Genomic DNA, 12479 nt, shown 5'->3' on the forward strand with positions numbered 1-12479 from the left:
TATATATAGACCAGGTCCAGCTGGTTTGCTAACTCACATATTCTTAGGTATTGATGTATAAATGAAAGGTGACATTTTAATATTATTTGTGGTTAAATATGACAACATACGGTCCCTAAACAACTAATCAACTAACCACCTGGGAATTGATTCCACCTTGTGACTGAGAAGTTTGAGTCATGTAAATTTGAGCAGGAAAGCATTCCAGTTCTGAGCAACCTCACTACTTTCAGTTTCAGTAGGGTTAGGGTTAGAGTTAGGGTTAGGGAAAATAACCTGCCTCAGTTCTGATACTGTGGGAAAAGTGCATAATGCTCTGACTGTACTTGAAAGTTTGTTGCTGCAGTTAGTGAGGACCTTGCTTACACCAACCATGGCAAATATCTTACCCTGTGACCAAAAAATGCCTCTGCTGCTCATTGATCCCAGCATGTCTATGTAATTTGAAAGTCGTCTCGTGTCCATCAAGTCTGGTGTACCCTTAAGTGGCGTATTAAGGCCATTGCACACAAAATAATGACAGGCGACAACGGCAGGTGATAACGACGCAAATATAGAAACAATACTTTTGAGTATGCCTGCCGCACACTGCCAGCGTCAACGACCGGCGATGACGATTCAACAACAAAAAATATAAAACATGTCTATTTCTTGACTGCATCCCTGCATAAGACCATGCATGTTTCTTCTACTATGGACCTGACAGTAGATAGCTAAATAAGCTCCCTTGTTTGGGTACCTTTAAACAACTTTTATTACAATACATTACAACATATAAGGAACATAATAAAAAATAATTTTAGATCAACATGATATAGAGTAGCGCTTGAAAGATTTTGGCTGATTTTGAAATATTGGTGGAATCTATTATCATCACATTTAAGTTCCTGAACCAAACGATGGTATTCATGAAGGTATTCTCTTCAAAATGTTTCGATTTAGCACCACAAATAAAAACACTGCTAGTATTTCACAAAAATGCAAAAAAAAAAATAAACAAATAAATAATAGTTAAGAGTATATCTACTGATACAGTATGTACAGGTAGTGGACAAAAATGGAAACACCTGGGTAAATGAGGGACACCAAGTATATTGAAAGCAAGGGTTTCCACACAGGTGTGGCTCATGCGTTAATTAAGCAAATAACATCCCAGCATGCTTAGGGTCATGTATAAAAATGCCGGACAGGCCTGGTTGCCTATAATTATGGCTAGCATGGCTGCAAGAGGAGACCTCAGTGACTTTGAAAGAGGGGTGATTGTTGGGGCGCGTTTGGCAGGAGCTTCAGTGACCAAGACAGCTCAACTTGCTGATGTTTCACGAGCAACGGTGTCTAAGGTGATGTCGGCATGGAACTCCGAGGGAAAGCCAATATCAGCAAAGGGCAACAGTGGGCAGAAGTGCATACTCCAGGATCGTGATATCAGTGTATTAATTCGAAGTGCAAGGCAAAACAGGCTAGCAACTGCAGCTCAATTGACTGCAAATTTCAACCTGGGGTGCGAGCAGCCAGTTTCATCAAAAACTGTCCGTCGAGAATGCCATAGTGGCCCAACGCCCTATTAAGTGACTTTACATTAGTGTTTCCATTTTTCTGTCCACTACCTGTGTAAATATATATATATATATATATATATATATATATATATATATATATATATATATATATATTGTGAGGTTAAAAGAGTTTCAAAGGGGTTAGAGACAGCATGTACAGGGAGTAACCCTGGAAGAGACACAGAACGACCAGGAACTACGTTTCCCAACAACGGGGAAAACCCACATTGCATGACGGGTAACAGCGGCAGCTTTAAAATTTTAAGCTGCTGGAATCAGATAGAGGAAAAAAAGAGTGAGAACAGGTGCACACACGAGCCGTGGGACGGGAGAGTACCGAATCAAGACAAAAGTGGGCAGCTGCATTGGGAGCGAGATTGGGATATTAACCAGTGATAAACCAGAGGAATACAATTTTAGCACTTGTTTCTAAAAACGGTACAGCATATTGGGGCACTACAGTGAAGCAACCTTGTGGACTACCAGTCGGAGACAACAATTGTTTCTACAGCGGGACAGTGCACGGTGATTCTACCTTTAAACAACACAGCGGACTACAACAAGCTTCCCTGCATCGGAGCAACGCCGAGAACACAGATTGCTGGAGAGTGAGAACGCTGTGTTTTCCCTTTGATATGCTGGGAGCTACTGAAGTACGGGACTTGTGTGTATTTAAACAGAGTACTTAAAGACTGTATCAAAAGCCCACGAACACAGGGCAAGTAATTAACCCATGAGAACTGTGTCCATCTGGAAGTGTTGAATGGTGTAATAATACGCAGGGATGCAAAAAGGGCTATTTAAACGAAACACAACTTTATTTTATGTCCAGGGAACAGTGGAACCTGCAACAAAAGAGAGGCGAGAGTTAGAGAACGCTCATTGCTCACTGTTTGATCACCTATACTAATTCTAATCTACACAGCAGTGTTATTACTTACCTTAACGAAAGGTTGGCTGGGTGTTGGGTCCGCACTCTTCCGCAACAGACCTCCGGGGCAGTCGGGAGTACAAACCTGTGAGTAGAGGACGGGGACGATCACGACTCCACAGCGCCATCTGGTGGATGTCCGCGACAACCTGGAAAAGAGAAAGAAACCACAATACCAAGCCAACACCGAAGGAACTGGGATACAACAAGCAACTACTTACCTGAGGGTCTCGATCCACAAAGAAAGTCCGGGACTATGTTTATTTGAGTTTGTTTATTATTTGTCTTGATAACTGGAACTTCTGTGTGGTCATTTTTATTGAAGATAAGAGAAAAAGGAAAATCATTTAAACAGAAATCTCCTTGGACCTGGGTCTCTGTCACGTTCTTCGGCACCAAAACAGACACCACTTGTGCATCTCATACTTACGTGGACTATACCTGTTCACTATATATATGTATCTCTCTCTCTCTCTCTCTCTCTCTCTCTCTCTCTCTCTCTCTCTCTATGTATATATATATATATATATATATATATATATATATATATATATATATATATATATATATATATATATATATATATATCGAGCATCAAAATAAACTTATCATTATTATAATACATTTATTTAAAAAAAAAAAGGTATATAAATGATGGACATTGACAAAATGTTTTTGGTTTCTTTTTAATCGCTTGATCATTCATCCTTGACCATGACACGCTTGAGTGACTGACTGAAGCATATGCACATAATCACCTAATTAGTGAGTCATTTCAGCTGTTGAAATCTCAGATATAAGTGATAAGTTTCTTTTGATGCTCAGTATATATTGTGATGGCGTGGACCCTTTTATTAAGAATGAGGAGGCTTTAGGACCCAGGGGTCGTATTCACAAAGCTGACTTAAGTCTAAGACTGGTCATAAGTCATCAATTTGGACTTAAGTCTTATTCACGAACGAGTCTAAACGGAATTTTGGTCTTAAGTAAGGTCTTAACTTTAAGATTACCCTGAAGGAGGCTTAAGTCCAGATCTGCCTTTGAAACAACTTTTTTTTTCTACCATGGCTCGACAGGCGATAGTATATGATTTATTTGTTGATCATCCAGATGAGAATTGCCCTAAGCAATTCTACCCTAAGACTGAATTGAGAAGCCAATGCCGTTTTAATAGACTGTCAACTGAAACCCTAACAAATATTTTACATACCGATCTATCTCCATCAACTAACCGAAGCAATGCAATTCCAGCTTTGTTTTTTTTTTCTTTGTTTTTTTTGTATTACAGCATTAAATATGTTATTGCAATGTAGATCATACCATTAGCATTATAACTATAATTAGGGCTGTAAATCTATGTTTAATTTATAACAAGCAGCACCAAAAGCACGGCTTGAGAGGAATGAAGATTTCATTAGCAGAGGTAGAAACATACAAAGTAATACCAGCTCCATTGTAGTTTTGTGTTTAAGTAATCAATGAGAGCCTAACCACTGTAAAATAATTCAACAGGTCAGCTTAATCATACATTTAAATATCATTATATCTATAACTTTTTTAATAGAAAATTACAAAATTCTATAATAAAATGTATACATTTTACATTATTTATAGTTACATGACATAATGATTTTTCTTAAGTCCCAGTGAAGAAGCAAAATAATCAATCTGTCCCTCAGGCAATGGCTCTCTCTTGAGTGGAAGACAGTGAAGATGTTGCGCGAGTCCAGAAGCAAGTCTGAGAGCGACAAGATGCTGGACGAGAAAGAAAAAGAAATTGGTGAGTTAACTGCTGAGGTACAAAACTGTGTGTTCAAGATAAAGGTGCTGGAAAGCCCGCTTGAAAAGAGTGAGGAACATAAGTGTTTTATAGTAGAGCTGCAGCATGAGAATAAAGTAAAAGATACAGAAAAGGAGCTGTTTCTACAACTTCAGCAAGCTCAAATGTAGTCTACTAAAATGTATTACAGAGTTAAAGAAACTGAAGAGAAGTTACATACTCTGAAAATGGAGATGAAGCGCTTGAAGCAGGAGCTTGAACTCAAAGAAGAGGGTTTTGTGAAGTTGAAAGTAGAAGCTCTGAAGAGTAAAGGAGTGTGATGGGCAGTAGAGAAACACTATGCTGACGTACAGGACATTTTAAAGGGAAAGAACAGTGAAATGGAAGAAGTGCAAAACTTTCACAGAATCAAGCAGAAGGAGATGGAAGAGTCAGTTAACGAACTGGAGAAAAAAGTCCAAAGCCTTGTGTGAGTTGCAGGTTGTCCAAGAGAGCAAGGGGAACCAGATCGCAGAGGTGAAGAAAAACGCTGGTTCTTTGAAAGCCTAGTGGGAAGAAAAGATGCAGTGTGTTGAGTGAAATGGAGAATGGGAGAAGTTCGAACTTCAAAAGAAATACAGAAAATTATGGAAGTCACAAACTCTCACCTGTCCAAGCTGGAGACTGAATATTCAGCCCAGTCTAAAGCTACAAGTCAAAAAGTAAGAGAGCTGGAGACCCGAGTGCAACAGTTAACAGTTGAAGTTGACTGGAAAAAGTAGCCTTGGAGCAACACAAAAGTGAACAGCATTACAGAACTGTACGATGCTAATGTAAAGTATAATTAGGGCTTCTGTTTTTCGGGTTTTATTAATTGTATTTTTCGGTGCTTATTTTTAGCTATTTACGAGTTTATGTAAATTGTTTTTTTTTCGGGACTTTCGTTTTTGATATACTGTATGAAATTAGTGTTTTCGGTTAGAGTTTTTTTTTCTGTCAAAATATGTATAGTAACTCGACAGTACTTAAGTTGTACCTTCTTTCCATTGCTGTCTTCCAGAACGAAATCCCTATGGTCACGGGCACATTCTTCCGGTGTTTTTGTGTGTAGGCATTTTTGTACATTTCGCCACAATTCTGTTTTAAATCCTCTGTATCTTAACTGTAATACAGCTTGAAATCCTGCTAACAAGCCTCCATCCTGATTGTAATCTTGTTTTAAATCTTGCAAGCGGAGTCGCCAATAGAAATGTAGGAATGTGCTGTCATTCAGTAGTTGGGGAGGGTTTAAAGTATTGAGAACGAATCAATGATAGATGCAAGTCAGGAAGGCGGGATATTGCCCAGCACTGGGAAATGTATTTATTATTATTTTTGTAGTAGGTTTTATTTTTTAATAGGAATAGGGGAAAGTCAACAGCTGACCAAGCAGGAGGAAGACAAAGTCAACCTGAAGCAAGACCTGGTGAGTTGGGAGGTAAAGACACATCAAGAGGAACTGAGCAACAAAGTTCAGAAAACTCAACAAGAGAAAGAATCCCTGTTGAAAGACATAGAAGCAATGAAAGATAATTTGTCCAAAGTCTCACAGTCTTTGAAGGAGTCACAGATGCAAACAGAGAAGCAGAAACAGAGTGGAAAGGAAGCTTTGGAGAAACAGGAACATTTTAATCAGAAAGTGAATCGGGGGCATCAGAAGAAAGCAGAGCCGGCAATTAAAGAAGTAAATGAGATTAAATGTCAGCTGCAGAAAAAGGACAAGGATGAGGCTGAGGAAAAGTTGAACTCCCAGTTGGCATCAGTAATCACTTAGCTTGTAAAAGCGCTGAAGAGACTGAAGGAGAAGGAGAAAGTAGAGCTGCAGCTGTAGATAAAAGCAAAGGGAGCACAAGAGACCTCTACCCAAGAGAACAGAAAACAGAAGCGCAAGAAAAACAGTAAATTTGTTACTTTGGAAAATGGAGAGAATGGTGCAGGGCACAACTGAAACATTGAAGACATTTCGGTCATGGATAAATCCAGCAAATGCACTGGGCTGACTGAGGAGCTAGACCTGAAGAAGGCACTCGTTGAACAAAATGAGCTGCAGAAGGAGCACACTGACCAGGTGTTCAAACAAAAGGAGCTCCAGCAGCAGTTGGTCATTGCAAAACTTCGGAGAACCACTGAACTCAGGATGAAGGCGGAGGAGAAAAGTCAGCATGAGAGAGACTTTCTTTTAAAAGAAGCACCCGAGTCGAGACACATGTGTGAGTTGATGAAGGAGCTGGAGTCCTAACTGAAACAGCAGTTTTTTCAGCAGTTTCAGATCACTCTTGCAAAGAGCAAGGAGATGGTCAATACTTTCAGGCACACCAGCACATTGATAGTAAGGAAGCTGATGACAGTCAGGGTAAATCGAGGTGAAATGGATAATATTATGGCTGTGATATGCAAAGGTGGTTTTGTTTACAAATACAGTAAGGCTGTAGCTGAAATCCGTGCAATTGATTTTGAAGAGGGTATGGATGAAGATGTACAGTGATACATTTCTCAAGGAGAGCTGTTTAAAGTACCTGGGATGAACCATGCATGTGAAGCAAGATGAAGTGTGACAATTATCTGACAGCTCTTCAGGGTCTCTATTATAACAGAGAGCTTAAGTTCAAGCAGGAGCTGTTCACAAGTTGTTCCAAGGATAGAATGGTTTCAACGGCCTTGGATAATCACTTGATTTTCAAGGTGTGGTATCCGAAGCATAATCAACAAGTACAGAGAAACATCATCTGTAATTGACCAACAAACCCAGGACTGGAAGACCCAAAAAGCTGTCTAACAAGGATGAGCAATACTTGAAGATAATATCCTTAAGGAATAGAAAGAAGACAAGCATTGAATTGACAGCAGAACTGGCAGAAGGCACAGGTGTCATTGTCCATCCATCAACAGTACAAAGCACCTTTGACCATTGTTCCATAGTCCAATTTCTGTGTTCTTGTGCATATTTTAGCCTTTTAGTCTTGTTCCCCTTTCTTAACAGAGGTATTCTTACTGCAACACATCCTTTAAGTCCTGATTTCAAGAGTGACCTTCGTACTGTTGATTTGTACTTGTTGATTATACTTCGGATACCACACCTTGTCATGTCAATGCTGTTATAATAGTAGAAAACACCAGTGGAAGCTTTGAGTAAATTGTTGATGCTCATAATGCAACAGAGTAGAAAAATGCAACATGTCTAAGACTTTTGCACAGCAGTGAATATCATAAAATTCAAAAAGAGTGCAAAGAGCTAAATGGGTATAAATTGAATTTTCTGTGAGTGCAAAAGACACTCGGTTTACGTTTATTACGATAATACACATGTGACCAATACAAGGGGTGCAGCAAAATAGTTGTTCTGCTCGCTGCAGCAGGTGACGTCAGGCAGAATGCGGTCGAAGCCAGCCGGCTCAGTTTAATCGCGGGAACTAAAACACCACATTCATGTTTTGGAAAGATGAGCTTGTTGTGGTTCATTGATCTTGCAGAGCATTTTCAATTTTATTTGAAAATTTGGAGGATCGTGTGCTGTGTATTATTAAAGATCACATTAAAACTACACACCAAAGCCTAGTCATACTGAAATGTATTTTTGTTTCATTCCACTATTTATTTATATAAACTTTAATTGACCCTTTCATTTTGACCACTTGATTGTACTACTGCTTGTCTATTTATCTATTGACTGATATGTGTGATGTGTTTATTGTACAGTAGCAGTTAATATATTGATGTTATTTTGTGAAGACTTTGGGCCTGATTCCCCACTGTGAAGAATTTATTCATGTAATACATTTACTTTGCCACCAATTTGCCCATAGTGGAAAGTATAGGCCCTCATGTGTCCACTCATCTGTATTCAAAGGTACTAGAAAATGAAATGTATAGCATCTGTTCATAGTGACATACTGGTAATTGTGTTGCTGTTCTATAACTCGCATCATATTGCTATGAATACAGGCATTGTCTCTAAATGGCAAAATGCAACATACTTGACAAGTAAAGTATGTTAAAAGAAACAGGTTCAGAGTAGTACAGTCTGCAATGGAAACAAGAATGAACAATAATGAATTTGGCCTTTAAATAAATAGCCTCATGTGACCTCAATAGAAAAAAGCAACCTTTTCTAAAAGTCAGAAGTTCTGCAAAAAGAACATTTTTTTAGAAGTACATTCTAATCTGAGCAAATTATACTATAGATCAGAGGTATCCATGCCTGAATGTGATTCTCTAGGCTTGGCTCTCCTGGAGGTCCACATTTGATCGACCAAAGAATATGCAGTACAGGAAGGTAGATTAATTTATTTTTAAATGGCAATTATTTGAAACATTGGAACCTATAGAATCCCAATGAAACACAGGTTTTATATACATTTTTCCTTGAAGTAGTAGGATCCAAATCACTGTGTGTGCTTGTGTTTGCTAACAAGGGACGAGCCTTGATGGGCCAAATAGTCTTTTCTCGTTCTCAAATATTCTTATGTTCTAAACAAGCTGTAAATTGCTAGAACATTGTCCACATTGACATTTGATATCATTTGTAAGAAAGTGACTCTGGGGAACCCAGGTATCTTCATGATTTGCAACGGCAACTCATTAAAAGAAGATCTGAATGTCAGATATAAAAAATTGTAGAATCTTAGAGGCATGTTCCCAAATGATCTAAGCTGCAGTTACTGAGTGCTGTAGCCAACGCTCATTTTAAACAAGTAATGGAATGCTAAAGGCAAAGCTAATATTGCAAGGCCCGCTGAAGAGTAGTAGGAAAATAAATAACCTGAATGAGTGCAGATCTGCTCTAAAGGTTAAACAATCATTTCCACAAAACTGTCATTAATAACATGCTTGTCTAAGTCGTCTCCATGGAGTCTTCACAGGCGCTTCTCACGTCTGCCAATGGGAATCAATATTTTTCATTTATTTCTAGTTTTTGCCTGAATAAAGGTTTAAGTGGTAGCCTTCCTATTTAATCGTCACACACAGTTAACTTCTTCAACCTACAATACAAGTTTAAGTATAAAAATAAAACAAAAAACTTTAATGTTACTTTCCTGGCAAGAACCCTCATTTTTCTTTAAAAAAAAAAAAAACAGTTGCCTATTCAATTGATCAAATATCTTTCTCATTTGTTGTAATATTCATGGTGCAAAATCTCTTCATAATCAGTAGTTATAGATATAAACCGGTAGTTATTTGTTTTTAAACTGTTTTAGAAAGCACTTGCCTTTTGTGAGCCTATTAAAATTAGGTTATTCCCAAAAAGTGTTCCACCCACATAATTTCAATGAATACATTTCAACACAAAAAAAATTCCAGGCAGCATTCTAGTGTGTGGTTAGGGAACAAATTGAATTATTAATTAAGTTTTCCACTTTAACCTTCATTACAATCATAGTCTTGAATGGTGAATTGGGAACAAAGTCCCCTGCTGTCCATTTTGATTAAATCAATTATGCTTGTGTAGAATGTGAAAATGGTTCTGTACAGTGGTTCACATTTCCCCAAGCATTAATTACATAGTTGCTCCTTTAATTTGGTTTAACCTGCAGACTGACACCTGCATTAACACACTTACAGTGGAAATTCCCCTGTTTTTAGGTGCAGCAGATGTACAGAAACACTGCAGTGCTGCAGTAGCTAGAGAAGCTGCTGATGTGTCACCATAACTCTCCACTTTAAAATAGAAATGCTCATGCCAATATGGATAATTAATAACTAGGCCTTTTGCTGAATTACCAATTAACTTTTGGATGTGGACTAGCTATACATTTTTCTGAAAGTCAATGTATTTCATACAGCACTGGTTACATTAAACACCTTCTGCCAGTCATCATCTCTCTCAAGTATAGAGATCACTGTGGTTTTGTGATATCCAACGGGTTCTAAAATGAGACCACTATTTCACTTGTGATTTACAGTAAGACTGATCAAGATGAATTTGAACAAGACCCCCAGAGGTGAAAAAATTTGAGTGTTGCGTTTTCTATCTCCCTATTTCCTACAGTTTTACTCTAAATGTATTCTTATAACAAAATGTTTACAAATAAAACAAAGAGAATTCATATATTTCCCCAGTGAACTGATGGGTATCTTATATTAAATTGTGATCATACAGTAACACTAGCTTGGTGAGTGGGGGGGCTTGTTAAAGCAATCGTCTAAATCAGGGGTTCTGAAACCCGATCCTGGGGACCCCCTGTGTCTTCTGGTTTTCATTCCAACTGAGCTCTCAATCACTTAACCAAACCCTTAATTGAACTAATAATTCACTATGTAACACAATTTTTGTTCCTGGGTAGTAAGTGTTATTTCCTAATTGCTTATGCCTCAAAAGTATAGAAAATGGCTATTATTCCCCACAAACTTTGCTTTTGTGACCAGGACAGTGATATTTTGAAATTTACCTATTTCCAATGAGAAAACGGGTGAATTTGTGTCTTTTCGTTCACATAAAGTCAGAAAAAAACAACATATGAATCCAAATTAACATGTATTTATACTAAAGTAATACAAAAATGACTACAAAAGATTTAGAAGTGAGTAGTTTTTCGAGATTTACGATTATACTGTAAATCACTTTCACGAATCAGCCCCCAAATGTAGTCTCCCATCATGTTCTCGTTATACTGTCCTTGGTAGCGGCGTTCAAAGTCCAGTATATCCTGGTGGAAGCGCTCGCCTTGCTCCTCCGAGTACGTTCCCATGTTCTCCTTGAATTTATCAAGATGAGCATCAAGGATATGGACTTTGAGGGACATCCTACAGCCCATTGTGCCGTAGTTCTTCACCAGAGTCTCAACCAGCTCCACATAGTTTTCGGCCTTGTGATTGCCCAGGAAGCCCCGAACCACTGCGACAAAGCTGTTCCAAGCCGCTTTCTCCTTACTAGTGAGCTTCTTGGGGAATTCATTGCACTCCAGGATCTTCTTTATCTGTGGTCTGACGAAGACACCGGCTTTGACCTTTGCCTCAGACAGCTTAGGGAAGAAGTCTTGAAGGTACTTGAAGGCTGCCGACTCCTTATCTAGAGCTCTGACAAATTGTTTCATAAGGCCCAGTTTGATGTGCAGTGGTGGCATCAGCACCTTCCGGGGGTCCACCAGTGGCTCCCACTTGACGTTGTTCCTCCCCACAGAGAACTCGGTCCGCTGTGGCCAGTCCCGCCTGTGGTAGTGCGCCTTGGTGTCCCTGCTGTCCCAAAGGCAAAGATAGCAGGGAAACTTGGTAAAACCGCCTTGGAGACCCATCAGGAATGCCACCATTTTGAAGTCTCCTATGACCTTGATGCCATCTCAGAAAAATGCAGATATGTATCCACTTAGGCAGCTGGAACTAAACTGAACTGGTGGGCTTAAGGCCTCTGTATTTATACTACTATTTATATTACTGGAAAGTTCTAGAAAGTTCTAGAAGTTACTCCAAGTTTACTCAGCACTGAATCTATCTGGAATGTTCTGGAAAATAGGTAAATTTCAAAATATCACTGTCCTGGTCACAAAAGCAAAGTTTGTGGGGAATAATAGCCATTTTCTATACTTTTGAAGCATAAGCAATTAGGAAATAACACTTACTACCCAGGAACAAAAAAAAAAAAAAAAATTGTTACATGGTGTAATTTGCTAGACAGTTTTCATCTCTAAACAGTTGCAGAGTCCAATTTACTTATCAAATGTTATAGCTAACTTGAATCTGCAACTGCCTCTAGTTCCACTGATTGGAAAGCCGTAATCACCTTAAGTTGGAATGCAGGTTTTGTGCGCAATGATAGACTGTTTCCGTTATCCCAAACACACATACAGGAACTGTGCACACACAGAGCATGTAGCTCACTGACCCGCTTAGCGGAGGTGATGACCAATAAAAAGGCTGTCTTCATAGAGAGATATTGCAGCTCTGTGGAATGTATGGGCTCAAACGGAGCCTTAGTGAGAGACTCCAATACCACGTCTAGACTCAAGGAGGATGTCCTTTCTAGGGGGATGCAGCCGCCGAGCATCGGTGTCTTAGATGCAAGCTCAGAGCCAGACCATGGCAGAGGGACATCCAAGGTCTAGTTTTAGGTAGAGCTGGGTATCATCTGCATAGGCGTGAAACATGAGGCTATGTTGGAGGATGAGGTGACCCAAGGGAAGCATGTAGATGTTGAAGAGAAGAGGCCAGAGAACAGACCCTGGAGGGACACTGCAAGTGACCGGGTTTGCGTCAGCAC

The sequence above is a fragment of the Acipenser ruthenus genome, chromosome 7 (genome assembly GCF_902713425.1).
Source record: "Acipenser ruthenus chromosome 7, fAciRut3.2 maternal haplotype, whole genome shotgun sequence".
In the NCBI taxonomy this organism is placed as follows: domain Eukaryota; kingdom Metazoa; phylum Chordata; class Actinopteri; order Acipenseriformes; family Acipenseridae; genus Acipenser; species Acipenser ruthenus.